Genomic DNA, 15,188 nt, shown 5'->3' on the forward strand with positions numbered 1-15,188 from the left:
TATGAGTAACTGAGAAATGTATTAATAATGTTAGCAGAACGGCATAATAGAAATACCTGAATACCTTCTTCCGCAAACAGGAGAGCCCGAAGTGGACGTGGAGAAGCCCGAACGGGTAACATAGAGATAAAATAAACTTCATACTATCCGAGTATCCAGGCGTCGTGCAGGATGTGGAAATATTCGGTAGGTTGAAGTTTAGTGATCACCTTGTGGTATAATCTCGAATTACGCTACGTTTGTGGAGGGAACGTAAAGCGCCATCACAAAACGAGCCGATCAGTGAGCTTACAGTAAAAAGGAAAGTTGAGGCATTAAGTATGGTGGTTTAGAACCGATATTAGGCTCGAACTGAGGCAGCAGAGTTTACGACATAGGAGCGAGTGGCAATCTTACATTTATTATCATAGGAGAGTGCAGTTTAAGTCGGAGGTATGATGGCCAGACAGGATACTTGTAAACGTTCCCAGAAGACGCAATTTTCAATTAGGAAAAAGCATAGCATGATAGTCTCCACCCCAGCTCACAGAATAAAACTAGCGGAACTTTTTGAAGTTCATTGAATAAGCGGAAAGCAGTTGACATACGGAATTATAATAAGGAGAGGATTTAGCGTGCTGTAAAGAATGTTGGCAGCCTGAAATCAGTGCAGAGGTGCCTAGGTATGGAAACGATATCAGATTATGCACTTGAAGAGAAGCAAGACAAGTTTATCACAGGTAGGCATAAAATATTTATAGTATTCGAGATGTTTTATAGGAATCTGCACACTAGCCGCGACATCCAGGATAACAGCGAATGGGGAATTTGTTCAGAGGAGGTAGACATCTCACCAGTAATGAGCGGACGAAGTAAAGCAGGCTTTGAATAAAATACAAGGGGGAAAAGCCACTGGCGAAGATCAGAAACAGCAGACCTCTTGAAGGATGGCGGCCAAATTGTACTAGACCAACTGATAAATCTGCATACGCAGTGCGCAATTACGGCGAGTGTACCGGAATCTTTTTTACCTTTTTTGTATACGCGTATTTAAAAAGGCGTTACATTTGCAAAGTTCCAGTCTTTTGAAAAATGCCTGAATCCAGTGGGATTTGGTTAATAATAGCTATATTTATTATCATACTGCTGCCGTGGAGGCCAAAGCAAGAGGGGTATAATATGGTAACAATATCAACCAAACGATAATACAAACAGTAAACAGTAAAAAGCAGAAACAAGAAAAGAAGTGTAAAACAGTGTACGCTAGGCGCCACTACAAAGGCACAACTAAACATATGTTTCTGAAGAACCAAGAGAGTTTAGACAATTTTCGGGTGTGCTGTTCGAAACGTTATTCTGCGGGTGAAAATAGAAAATATAAAGAGATTGGTAGAAACAAGCATTTGGGTTAAGGACAGAGAATATGAATGATGAGTAAGGTGAATAGCAAGGGGTTTCAATGAGGAACTGCAGTACAAAGCAACTCTCCGGTGATAAAGTAAATAAAATAATTTTAAGCGGAGAAACTGTCTTCTGGACTGCAAGGTTGGAACTCTGGAAGTCAATATTTCTTGATGTATGAGGGTCCCAAACAGCCCAAGCATACTCCAGTTTAGGTCTATTAGCGGGTTCCATGCAAGTAGTTTAACATTAGGAGCGTCTCGAAGCTTATGCCGAAGTAAACATATACCAAAGGCTGAGGAAGAAACATTATAAAACATGCGAGTTACTGCCTAAATTATTTGTTAAAATTATGCCCCAACATTTATATTGGTGAACTTGGCGTAAGGTATTTGCTGCAAGAGAGTACGAAAATTGGTGAGGATTTCGTTTATTGGTGATGCGAAAGGAGGTGGTTTTTTCGAGTGTAGTAGCATGCCCCTTTCAAGGCTCCAGGAGAGTATTGCAGCGAGCGAGAAGTTTAGAGCTTCCTGGTCACTAAAGAAATTGATATAATTAAGGATAACGCAGTCGTCGACGAAAAGCCGCATTTGTACGGGTTTTATAATTACGGAGGCAGTATCATTACAGTAAATGTTAAAAAAATCACGCCCACCTCCCCTCGCGGGAACCGTGGTGTGGTGCGACGCTGAGGTGTTTCAAGCGCACGTGGAGAGCAACCGTCGACCGAAAGGCCGCCGCAGAGCGGCATACGCAGCGCAGCGCGCCCGAAGGAGTGGAGACCGCGTAGAGAGAGAGTGCCGTGGCTATGGCGCAACACAATCTAACACAATCTATTTTAATCCAATCCAATCCAAATCCAATCCAATACAAGTCAAGTCAAGCCAAGCCAAGCCAAGCCAATTGAATCGAATCCAATGCGCCTCGCGAGAGAGTGTTCGCTATCGGAGAGGAGAGGGGGAGTGTGGCTGCGGACAACGGACGCACGCGGACAACAACGGACGCACGCAGGAAGGACAGGGCCGCCGACAAGAGATGCTCTATGCGTTGCATCTAAAATAAGGGGCCAAGAATGCTATGCTAAGAGACTCCGCAGGTCACTGGAAGAGTACTAGCAATAAAACCAATGTCTACATATTGGCTTCGATTCGACAAATAATCCGAAACCCATGCTACAAGAAAGGAAGGAAGCCCGATAAGATAGAGTTTGTGAAATAGTTTATGATGGGGCACTAAATCAAGCGCTTTGGGGAAGTGTAAAAAAATTACATATACCTGCCCAGCATCATCCAGCGTTGAAGCAAAACAATGAACAATTGAACATTATTGAGTGGTGGTAGAAAACCCCTTTGCTAAAACCATCTTGCAGTGGAGATAGCATCTGGTGTTCGCGAAGAAAAGTTAAAATAACAGTTCTTACTATATGCTCTAGAAGTTGCCATCAGGGCGGCAGAATAGAAATGAGACGATGGGTAGCCTGAGAAAGAGAGCCACCTTTTTAAATATAGAAATACAACGCTCCACTTTAACATCCTGAGGTATAATAGCAGATTTAACTGACGCCTGAAAAACAATAACGAGAAATTGGCGAAGGGTTTAGCATAACGACGCAATAAAGCGTCGGGTAAATTATCGCGTCCTGCAGAAGATTTTAGCTTTAAATTGTGGGGCATGTTAAGAACGCCATGTGAAGACTACGTTAACATCTGTGAAACTGGTAATATTTGGAGGGGGTACACCAGAGCTAGAAAATACGCTGTGAAAGTATTGGTTTAAATGGCAAGCGATATCCGAGCGGTTATCTAACATTGAGCCAGAAGGTTTGCTGTCGGGCCAGTTTGTACATTGTTACACTAAGAAAAAAAGCGCGAATGACAGTAAGAAAAAATAGAAGACAAAAGCACAGGCGCTGTGCTTTTGTCTTCCCTTTTTCCATCCTGTCATTCGCGCTGTTTTTTGTTAGTGTAACATTGAACCGTTGTGTGAAATCTTATAAATCTTTTTATGTTCGCCGACAAATCTCTAATATTTCTGGGGTCCCCGTTCATAAAAGTCAACAGGATAGTATTGAAATAAAAATTGTTGGCCTTACGGATCTCTTGCGGAAGCGCAGAGCAGACTTGATTAAATTGAGAAGGTGCACAACGCTTAGATTGCAAGCGCTTGGCTTTGCGCTTTAAGTGAATGATCTTTCTATTGATTCAGGAGGTGAATTTGGCTGTTCTCTTAGTTTTGTGTGTATGATGTGATCTGGGGAAAAATAACACATGTTTTTGAAAATGTTCCAAAGTTCAAAGACATCACGATCAAAGTTAACAAGTTTTGCTCTGAGGTATTCAAGAAAGCCACGTCATTGTCGCGTGTGAATCTTTAGGTTTTTAATACTGCATGGCTTAGTCAAATGTTTTACACAAAAAGAACGGTACAGATAAGGTGCTATGGTCACATAAACTAGGCTCTACTGAAACTTCGTACTGGTTGATAAGACGCGGGAGGAAAACAAGATCAAGTAGACAACAAGAATGGCCTGCGAAACGGGTCGGTTGACATACAACTTGAACAAGATTGAGCTGCAGCAGTACACAAAAAATTAGAGTTGCGTTGTTTGTAGTAGGAGCGACGGCGTCGGACCTCAAGCGATCCCAAAGAATGCTTTGGAGGTTAAAATTACCGGCAATAAGTATTTTTCTGGTTATTATATTAAGCAATACGTGACTGTATATTCAACAAGACGTCAGGAACATCTCTAGGAGGTCTGCAAAGGGCATATAATATAAAAGAAGACTCAAAAAGTTTTATCATCAGGCAAGAACTTTCACTATTCTCAGCGTGAGGAAGAGATGTAGCCTCAACGCAGGAATTAACAATACCTTCGACTCTGTCAGCACGGGTTAGCGGATCTCTGCGGAAAATATTGTAATTCGGAGGTAGTAAATTTTTATGACGAATGCCGTCGTGAAGCCGTGTTTCCGTTAAATCTGTAATGCGCGGGTCATAATATTAGAAGAGAGATTAGAGCTGCTCCGTCTTATTTACGAAGCAGCGCGTTTTGATATTAGGCAATCTAATACATTTGGAACGAGCCATTCAAGAAGAATCGTGATCCCTGGTTCCACTCAAAGCTGCTCCGCGCGATGCGTGCGCAGTGTCGGTTACAGGAGACGGGTTGGAAACTTCAGGAATTTAAAAGTGGAAAGTTTGTGCGGCTCATTTTGTGGTTTCGTAACTTATGTAGCAATCGTCGGCTATTTTTAACTTATCATAAAATACACCTAATTTCTTACCCTCTAGCTTATCGGATTTAGCGCGTTCCCATAGTAGCTTTCGTTTCTGAAGTGTGTGCTGAGAGTAGTCCTTCTGGACAAATATTTTGGTACATTTTAGCTTGGAAGGATTTTTAAACGCGTGTTTTTTGTTGAAGTTTTAAAAGAACAAAATAACTTGCCTATTACCGATGTGTTTACCGAGTCTGTTTTTCCTACCAACAGATTCACAGACGACGCCTGACTTATTTGAAAAGAGTTTCGTAAGAACTTTCTTTTTTAAATAAGATTGAGTTTCGTTCGGAGGTTCAGGGACTCAAAAACTACCATATTAGATCGCCTGCTTCGGTCTTCCGGGTCAGAAAGTTTGCGAGTCTGGAAGTTCATTGAGTCTTTGTACAATTTTATTGTGCTGTAGAGGTGTAGTCTAGCCATTTGCAGTTTGAGTTCGGTCATGTGTACTTCTGGTGCAGTGAAACGAGTATTGTGGACAGCAATCATTCCTTCTGTTTCGCTAATAAGGTCGGCTAGTTCACTACGCAAAAGACTTTGTCCATCCAGAATTTTAGACAACAGCTCCTGGATGGTAGGGCCGGGATTCAGCTAAATATCACCGCAGAGCAATAACCGTAGCACAAGAAAACATTGCTACGCAATACGCCAGCACGTCCATTAGCACGGCAGGACTACAAGGCAACGGAAGTGGCTAATAACAGAGCTATGAAATAAATCATCCTGCGATAAACAGAATAATGGTGTAATCAGAGCCATGCTTGCGCAGGGCCCGCCGTGCCCATTGACAATGAAGTGCTCTGCCGCAGCTTTATGGGAAACAAGTGTCTTGACGACACGGGGCCAGATGTGACACGTGATTCTAGCAGAAATTAGGGAGGGGGAGGGTCCTGCTGCAGCATACGTACCTTGCAATAACAACCTGGCACTCCTTCAGTACAAATTAGCGGTAGCCTATATGAACCAGATGACTTGGAAGTTTTCAATAACGTAAGAGGCCATCTATGCCATAAACATCTGTAGAGATGTCTAAAGAGTGAATTACATCACTTACTCATGATGGTAAAGGAGCCGCTGCAGTTTTTGTAAAAAACAGACTAAAAATGCATTGAACGCTTCAGCCAAAATTTGTTTGCACAGTGGTGCCATCCAGTGGTAAAGACTGCATTGAAATGCCAGGTTTTCTTGTTTGTCTACGTATTTCTTCGCTTAAGGTCAATGTTCAAACGGCGAAAAAATTATCTTTTCGCAGTTTTATTGCAATCCTAACATGATTGTTAGCGTCTGTCAAGGTCTGTTTATTATTTGCACAATTATTTCTGCAGAAAATTCTGGAGGATCGCCGGACTTCACTTAGTATTTTGCAAATTGACGCGTTAAACCAAGGTTGTGTTGCTTTTTTGCCGTTAGGTACTTCCATGGTATAAACGTTTCCGTTAGATGTTTTACTTTATCGCGAAAGATACACCAAAGTTCTTCCAACGTCCGGGGTTGAGACACCTGAATATAATTTTTGAGGTATGATTCTGGTTATGCACGAATAGCTAAATTGTTTCTTCTATGAAGCATGAAAGCTCGGCAAGGATGTTACATTTCATTCAAATCACTAAGTAAGGACAATTCGCTTTGTGGTCGCTATTGCCAGTGATGACAGAAACTTTAGACATATATTTGTGTAGTTTTATAACATCAAATTCAACATTGCGTCCACTATGTGGCCAGAAAATATAAGCCCCTCGCACGCGAAGCGGAAATTGTTATATTTTTGTGTTAACCCCGATGCACGATGGCCTTGAGAAGAGACTGCATCCTTGCAAGGTGCCCGTCGAAAGTCCGGGCGAATACCAGAACGTCGTCGAGGCATACAAGGCGGGTGTGCCACTTAAGACCTGCTAGCACAGTGTCCATGACTCTGAAATATTGCTGGTGCCGTGCACAGCCCAAGCGGCATTACCTTGAACTCGTATAGGCCGTCCGGGGTTATGAATGCAGTCTTCTCCATTTCTCGCTCCTCCGCTTTATTTGCCATTAGCCGGTGTGGAGACTTATTGATGAGAATTACTGCGCGTTGCAGAGGTGGTTGAGGGCATCGTCGATTTGTGGCAAGGGGTGCACATTCTTTTGGAGGATTTTATTTGGAGAAGTACGACCAGCACAGCCCAGGGACTTTTCGGTGGCTGTGTAATGTTGTCGCTGAGCATGTGCTCGATTCGTGTCCAGATGGCTTTCGAATCGTGTGAAGAGGGGCGGTACGTATTACCCCAGGCCAGGAAGCCGCAGTTCAGTTGTGAAAGAGAAAGTAACTTGTAGACAACCAGCTTTATATTGGTGGTAATGGTGACTGCCCCCGCACTTCGCAATAGTGGGTAGGAGAGCGAATACACGTATGTATTCCACAGTACGTTTTCTTCAAAGACCACTCCGAGACTTCGAATGTAGGGAAGATTTCTATGGAAGGGGTTCCAATCATAAGGGTAACATCAGTATTCAAGCTCTGGTTTTTTTGGTTTTAAATGTACCGCCTTTGTTTTACTGGGGTTAATATTTAGGGAGTTGAACGTGCTCCTGCTCTTCATTTTCTTTCATACCTCCTTAGCATTAAAAATTAATCTAGTGACCTCGTTCCAAGAGAACAGTATTTTAGTGTCATCAGCATAGATTACATATTTTGTAGAATGGTCTATTCTAACTAGGTTGTTCATATACATATAAATAGGAGGGGATTGAAAATGCTTCGCAGGGGCACACCACATTGCATACGCATCGCATCAGACACTTGGTCGTGGATAATTGCTTTTGGCAACGGAAGTCTAGATATCTGGTCAATAAATCTAGAAATATCCCCTTGAAACCATAATACTGAAGCTTCTTTAGGGGAGTGGTGTGGTTCCGGAGGTCAAATGCTTTGCGAAAATCCACAATGACGCCGAGTGTTAGCAGTTTATTTTCGATAGCCTGGAATAATATTTCTTTGGTGTTAAAAGCTCGCATTCCGTAAGAAGACCCTTTGTAAAACGAAACTTTGATAAAGTGATTAGGTTTTACTACCCGCAAAACAAAGTCATTCGGTCATTTATTAGCATTTCAAGTACCTTTGAAAAAACGGGAAGTGTTGATATTGGCCTATAGTTAGATAAGCAGTTCAAATCACCACTGTTGAAGACGACACTTACTTTATGTACAAGCAGGCTTTTTCGGAATAAGCCCAGTGAGAAACTAAGGTAAAATACACATACACGCACAGGACAAATTAAATGTAGCCCGTATTCAAACTGGTCGTATCCTCATGTCATCAACACCACGGGTCCAGGTGTTCCGAAAACTGGAAAAGGTGCGATAGACCTCGTCACCGTTTATCGGGGCCAAAGATGAGGTGGCGCAGTTTCGGGTGGGCACGTAGTCTGAAGCATGCAAGTCGAGCACTTTTATCGAGGGACACAAAAAAATGGTTAAGAGGGTTCAGCAGTGCCGGCCTCCCGCAGACAATACATAGACATTTTCAGAAGCCATAGCACGTTAATATTCGGCCTAGCCTAATGCGGTCAGTATCATTTTTTTTTGCAGTCAAAAACGGGGGGAATGCGGCCGACAGATTTTACATCTAGGAGCTTGATTTTTTGCAAACGAGTAAGAAATATAGCAAAAACATGGGTTTTTCAGGTGCCTGTGCACAGAGCAAGATAAACAGGAGCGCCGAATTCGCTCTCTCCTGCGGGCCCTTAATGTCCATCACTCGCAGAGCACAGTGTAGATGGCGCAGCGAATGAGCCGCCGGTACAATTCCTGCATATCCTGTATACAATTCCTGTATACATCTGATTGCCACATGCCGCGGGTTCCAGTTTGACAGAAAGCCCGCTTTCAGTGCTGCGCGCAGGAGTTATGCTCAACTCGGCATCGACGGTTGTGGAAGCGGCGTCAGTGGCAGCCGCTCATCTGATAAGCGGTCCAATATCGTGCGCCAGTTTTTAGATGCGACTGCATCTCATTCACTCGCCTTGTCCATGCAGCGTCGGTGTCGTTGTCGTCCGCCCCTCCCCATTTTCCTCGCCGCGCAAGCTGCGCTCTCCGCCGCTCACCCCCTCTCCTCTCTCGCGAGGGGCATTGGATTGGATTCTATCGGCTTGGCTTGGCTTGGCTTGGCTTGGCTTGAATTGGATTGGATTTGAATTTGATTGGAATTAAGTGGCTTGGGTTGGATTGTGTTGCGTCATAGCCGCGCCACGTTGCGTCATAGCCGCGGTCGTTCCAGCACCGGCGTTCCGATTTCCATCGATGCGTAGAATGCAGCCTAACAATTCTGCTATCGCCCGCGCAACCGTAACAAGCACCGATTACTGTGATAACAGGAATGCGAGCAGCACTGAAGACAAGGCTGCGAAGCGGCGTGAACGGGATGCTGAACGCAAACGATTGAAGCCAGCAGCCGAATCCGAACTTCGTAAACGTGATACCGAACGCAAACGGTTGAAGTGAGCAGCCGATGCTCGCTGTGGCGTCGCATCTCCACATGGTTCCCCTCCGGGGAAGGTAGGGTAATTTTTTTCCGGCCGCTCCTGCCACTCCTCCTCGCCGGTGCCGCTGGGTGCGGCGGCAGCTTTTTCACACGATAAGAGTGGCTTTCCCGCACGACCTGGACCTCAAGATGGCGGATGGACGCGCAACTCTGCTCCCCTAGGGGAGCCGTATACAGAAACTCTAGCCGCCGGCTATGCGGCCGGCGTTCCCCGTGCGCCAGCGGGAGCGTTGGCGGAACGCATTCCGTCGGCTTTTGTCGTCTGTTTCGGCGACGGTAGTTTTGGGCACGGAGTGCTTTGGGCCTGCGTTGGTTCCGCTTTGCGTTCATTGCGCTACGCCTTCGTACGGCTTGAGTAACTTGTTCGACAGCATCTTCTGGGCAACAGGGACCCGACGGAATTGAGTGGTCGTACGGCAAAGATAGGTTAAGGATTGGTTTGCATGGCGGGAAAACAAAATGTAGAGCCCACATATAGACATATGGCTGCTATACAAACACCACCTTTGCGCAGTGCTTGCCGAAAATGTGACTCCGTTTTGTAAATGTGTGAACACCAGTTCGGCTGTGTTTTAACAGGTTTTACAAAAGGCGAAAGGAGCAGCTGGTTCTGATAACTAACGATTATAAAAGTTCCGTCAGCTTTGTCGCCGTTTTCCAACTTACTTCCGAAACAGAGTGTGCCTAAAACACAGACAGGCACTCACAGGCTCATCAGAAAATAACAGAAACGCGATAACATCGCCCGCGACTGCCCGCAACGTAGCAATCTGCTCAAGATCGAGGGCCTGACAGTGCGGTCTTTTCACGAGCCTTCATTTCGCGATATTTGAATTCGTCTGGACCCTATATCTCTGTGGTGATGAATCGCCGAAAGAAAAGGTTTGACGAGCCGGTTGTTTGCTGGTCAGACGCTTAAAGAAACAAAAAAATTCTAGGAACCCAGGTAGGCCCAAAATTGCAGGCATTAAAATCTCAGCTTTTTATTTGGAGTCCTCGGCGTTATCGACGAGATAACACGACCGTAGAGCGACAGTGAACATCGGGCGGTACGTTGAAGCAGAAGTTACAATGAAGGTTGCGTTTGATATTCTTGGGTGCCTTATAAAGCTGACAGTGTTTTTGTATACTTATTACCACAGGGCAGCCGTCCAATTCAGTCATTGGCGCAGAAATATGTGTATCATTGCCGTTTGCCAATGGAGACTCCGGGGAACCCTTGTAAGCTTTGTTCGTGCGCAGAAGCAGCATAAATAATTAAGCACGCGGCCAGAGAGCGGGACAACAACAAAGGGTAATTTTTGCGCTGCATCGATTTGTGGTAAGCAGAATCACGCTAGACTGCATGTTGTGGCGTTTTATGTTACTCTTGCTCATTCTTTGGTGCTCCTAAAGTCGTCGTCGTTCAGTTGCGGCTTACATCTGCTGGGTTAGTACAATATTTTTAGCGGGTCTTCATATAGTCAGAATAAACACCCCCTGATAGGGAATAAGCGATCGCCATGTATGCGGTGGAGTGCGATTATTTGCGCCGTCGATTCCGGCTGCGGACCAGTGTTTAAATTCTTCGCGTCAGGCATTCCTCCGGCAAAGCAGGAGAGGCATACGACAGACGTCGCTGCGAAAGAAAAGACGCTTGTGGGGAGAGCGAAGAAGGGAAGAGCCATGTACAGAGGCACAGCGACGAGAGGGCGAACAAAGGAGGAAGAGAGCAAAGGGAAAGCTGAGAGGTCGGCGGCGCGGGTACATTATCGGCCCAAGCAAATGATTTTTTCTGGGCCAGAGTCGGCGCTACTCTTTATCTTGCTCCGTGTGCCTGTGTTTCTGCACGCCGAATTAAAAAAAAAAACGTCCAGTATCAAAACTCTGTTTGCAACATTCCCTCCCTTTGGCTCTTCTGATTGCATACATACCGGTAGAATTCGTCTGAGGCGAATAGTTTAGGCGCTAGGCTTTCTGAAATTTCTCAGGTCGAGAACGCCCGAAATTAAATTTTCCACTCTTGTTGGAAGCTCCATCTTTCGTAATCAGGGGAAAACATTATTAGGATCTCCCTTTCACCACATGCACGCTGCGGTCTTGCCATGTTACTGCGCCGATACCCGGACTTTTGGGCTCAGGCTGCATGCGCGCGGGAGAGTGAAGAAAACATCGCCGTTACTCATGCGAGCGGGCACCACCGTTTTCATTGCAACTATGCATTGCAGCGTCATCTCTTGCGAACCGGGTTCCACGCTTATCAGCGTGCGGGGAAGAACAACGTTAGACCGATGGCGTTCGTCGAATCGGTGAATGTTTTGCTTTTTCACCGAACGACGGCTTGCTTCTGCAGTAATGCTGTTTACTTTTATTATTAAACTATGAGCCGTAGCAAAGACCACGCACTTGCGCGAAGTGACGCGACCTCAAATCTGTGCCGGCACAGCTGTTGCTTGTCGTCCATTGCATGATGGGGGTGTCACGGTGCGAACATGAAGGAATATTATTTTTCTTCCAGGCTCGGATGGTGGAAGAGGGAAAGGGGGTGGTTTCGCCCTCGAGTCCTAAAGAAACTTTAGTGGGGCTTTCTGAACTGATAACTCAACCCGCCTTCTTTATTTTTTTTTTGCTCATTAAAACGTTTTGCCTTCTCCTCCTATTGTTCCTCCTCCCCGGCTTACTCCTCCTCCTCCTTTCCCTCTCCTCCATCTCTCTCCTTCACGTAGCAGAAAGAATAGACATTTCAGGAGCACCCCTTTATTCAGATTACGGGGAAAGTTTATTTCTTTAGCTTCAGCTTCGGCATTCCTGCGAACGGAGACTGACCTTATACAGCCACTTGCGTGCGCACACGCATACGTCAAAGGAGCAATGCGTAAACTCGCTGACTAGTGCGCAAGTTTGCAGTTGTTGTACCACTTTATTGTACTGTTCACTTAGCGTCGCAACCTTGATGATGATGATGATAGTTGGTGTTTAATGGCGCAAGGCCGACGAGGGCAAAGAGCTCCAGAGAACGTATTTAATGAAAAGAAGTGATTACCACAAAAGGTAGGTATAAAATGTGTAAACTGGACATAGTAAGATCAATAAAGATAATGGTGATGGCTGGTGTATAGGGCCAGATTTGATTATGCATGATAGGAAATGAGGTTTAAAAACTTAACATCTGACAAATATTTAAAAACGCGTTTCACAGAAACCATGGCATCGTCACCTAGAAACAGGGGTGGGTGTAGGGGAATATGTTGTCTGTAGAGTTCTCTGAAGTGTTTGTGTCGTGTTGTGTCAAGTGCCTTGCATTGTATGAGTATGTGGACCACGGATAGGCCCTCCCCACACCTGCTACACAGGGGTCTTGGAGATCCCGTGAGCAGGTGCGAGTGCGTCACATGTGTATGGCCTATCCGGAATCTAGCTAAGGTAACTTCAATGTGCCTGTTGTGTGAGTCAGTAGTGTATTGTCCCAAGTGTGGTTTTATTACGTGTAGTTTGTTGTCTGTCTGTTCGCTCCAGTCTGCTTGCCAAGTTTTACGGAGTTGTTGTCTAATGTGTGGCTTGAGGTCTGTGTAAGGTAGTGTTGCCATGTCTACTGTATTTCGGAGTGCAGCATTGGCGGCCATTTCATCCGCCACTTCATTACCGCCAATGCCAGAGTGGCCTGGCACCCAACACACAGTCACCCCAAGGCTTGAGGAATAAGCTACCATAATTGTTTTGAAGACAAGAATAATGACATGGTTTTTTGATGACTTTCCGGATGATATTGCACGGAGGACGCTGAACGAATCTGCATAAATGACGGATGTAGGAATACGATGTTCAACTATGTGACTTACAACGAGAAATATGCCATATCCTTCTGCCGTAAAAATACTTGTATTACATTCATTGTTCTACATGTTTCAAAATTGGGCCCATGCGCAGCACAAGACACCGCAGTGGACGTTTTAGATGCATCACTGAAAAACTCTGCAGCCTTGTATTTATCCTGTATATACATGAAATGCTGCCAAATCCCACTTTTTGGTGTCCTGTACTTATTGTATTTTAAGAAAGACAAGTCACATGCAACAGGACGAAGATGCCACGGTGCTACAAGATCGGTGATAGATGACTTGAATGCGTCTACAAAGGAGACCTCATGAATAGTGACCTCGTCCCTTACTCTGAGCGAGAAAGAAACAGGAATGGATGGGCGATTTAAAAAGAGCTTTGATGTGGATGTATCATTAAAAACTGGTTTAAAAGGGTGGTTGTCCATTGATGAAATTTTAGAGGCATATAACAAGTCAACATAGGTTCGCTGGTGTGATAAGCACCATTTGTCACACTCTGCGTAAAGACTCTGTACAGGGCTCGTACGGAATGCGCCACAAGAGAGGCGAAGCCCCAAGTGAAGCACTGGGTCGAGCATTTTAAGTGCTGTTTTAGTGGCTGCCCCATACACAACACTCCCATAGTCCAATCTAGACCCCACTAGGCTTCTGAAAATACGGAACAGGAGTTGCTTATCCGTTCCATACGACTGGTGGGACAAGATTTTAAGAATGTTGAGAGCCTTTAGACATTTATGTTTCAATTGTTTAATGTGAGGGATGAACGTAAGCCTTTCATCCAACACCACGCCTAAACACTTGTGTTCCTTCCTCACAGGAATCGATACGCCATTAAGGATAATGTATGGGTCCGGATGGATCCCACGCCTCCTGGAGAAGACAACACAGGTGCTTTTTTCTGGGTTAAGTTTAAAACCGTTTTTGTCTGCCCAGCTGGCAAGTTTTTTGACACCGAGCTGGACTTGACGCTCACAGATAGACATATTACATGATTTAAAAGATACCTGGATGTCGTCTACATACATTGAATAAGAAATTGTAGGTGGCAGTGCCTTCCCAAGGGAGTTCATCTTAACTATGAACAGAGTGCAGCCTAGCACTCCACCTTGAGGAACGCCGTTTTCTTGCACATGAACTCTTGAGAGTGCGCTACCTACTCTCACGCGAAACGTTCTTTCTGACAAATAACTAGCAAGGGTGTTGAGCATATGGCCCGAAACACCGAAAGACTTTAGGTCACTGAGGATCCCGTAACGCCAAGCAGTGTCATAGGCCTTCTCAAGGTCAAAAAACACCGTTGTACAAAACTGTTGGTGAATGAAGAGTCCTTTATATAGGACTCGAGCACGACGAGTTGGTCGTTGGTGGACCGCCCCGCCCTGAAGCCTGCCTGGCAGCTCTAGAGAAGACCATTGTACTCAAGAAAGTACATGAGTCTCCTGTTTATCATCTTCTCGAGGAGCTTGCACAGGCAGCTTGTGAGGGCGATGGGCCGATAGCTAGCGGGAGAGGAAGGGTCTTTTCCTTCCTTCAGGAAAGCCACTACTATGGCCTCTCTCCAAGAGCGAGGAATGTGCCCCGAAAGCCATATGTTGTTGTATAGATGTAGGAGTGTTTCAAGAGTGTCTGGGTGTAGGTATTGCATCATGGTGTATGTGATTTCAAGAGGGACGAGGATTGGGCCTGTTGGTGACACATAATTCGCGCTTGTGCTTGTGTATTCTCTCTTCGTCCTCGTCTTGTTAGCGCGTTTTATCTCATTATGTATGTGATTTGTTCTGCACCTGGAGCTGAAGGCTTACAAGCGTTCAGAGAAACATGCAGCTCATGAATTGAAAAAGGAGAATTGTAAGAAGTGTGCGACTTGTTATCAAGCAGGGACTTCTTTTCTACAGATGTCTTCTGTTTCATGAAAGTGTTTGTGTAGTGTGCTGAACTGGACACCTTTTCGAAGTGTTGTGCAAGTGTGTTAGCCTGGTCTTCCAGTGTGTCCCCTGTTGTACTAACCAGGTGCAGGCTGTGTGTCTGTTGTCCTTTTAGTTTTCGTATTCGTGCCCAGACTTTGTGTGTGTCAGTGTATGAGTTGGTGGAAGTTAGGAAGGTGCGCCAACTCTCCCTTTTCGCTTTACGATGAACACGCTTCCCAAAAGCCTTTGCCCGTTTAAAAGAAATGAGGTTATCTGACGTGGGGTACCGGCG

Source organism: Haemaphysalis longicornis, unplaced genomic scaffold, assembly GCF_048455015.1.
Source record: "Haemaphysalis longicornis isolate Haplotype H1 unplaced genomic scaffold, Haemaphysalis longicornis Haplotype H1 scaffold_2, whole genome shotgun sequence".
Classification (NCBI taxonomy): Eukaryota; Metazoa; Arthropoda; class Arachnida; order Ixodida; family Ixodidae; genus Haemaphysalis; species Haemaphysalis longicornis.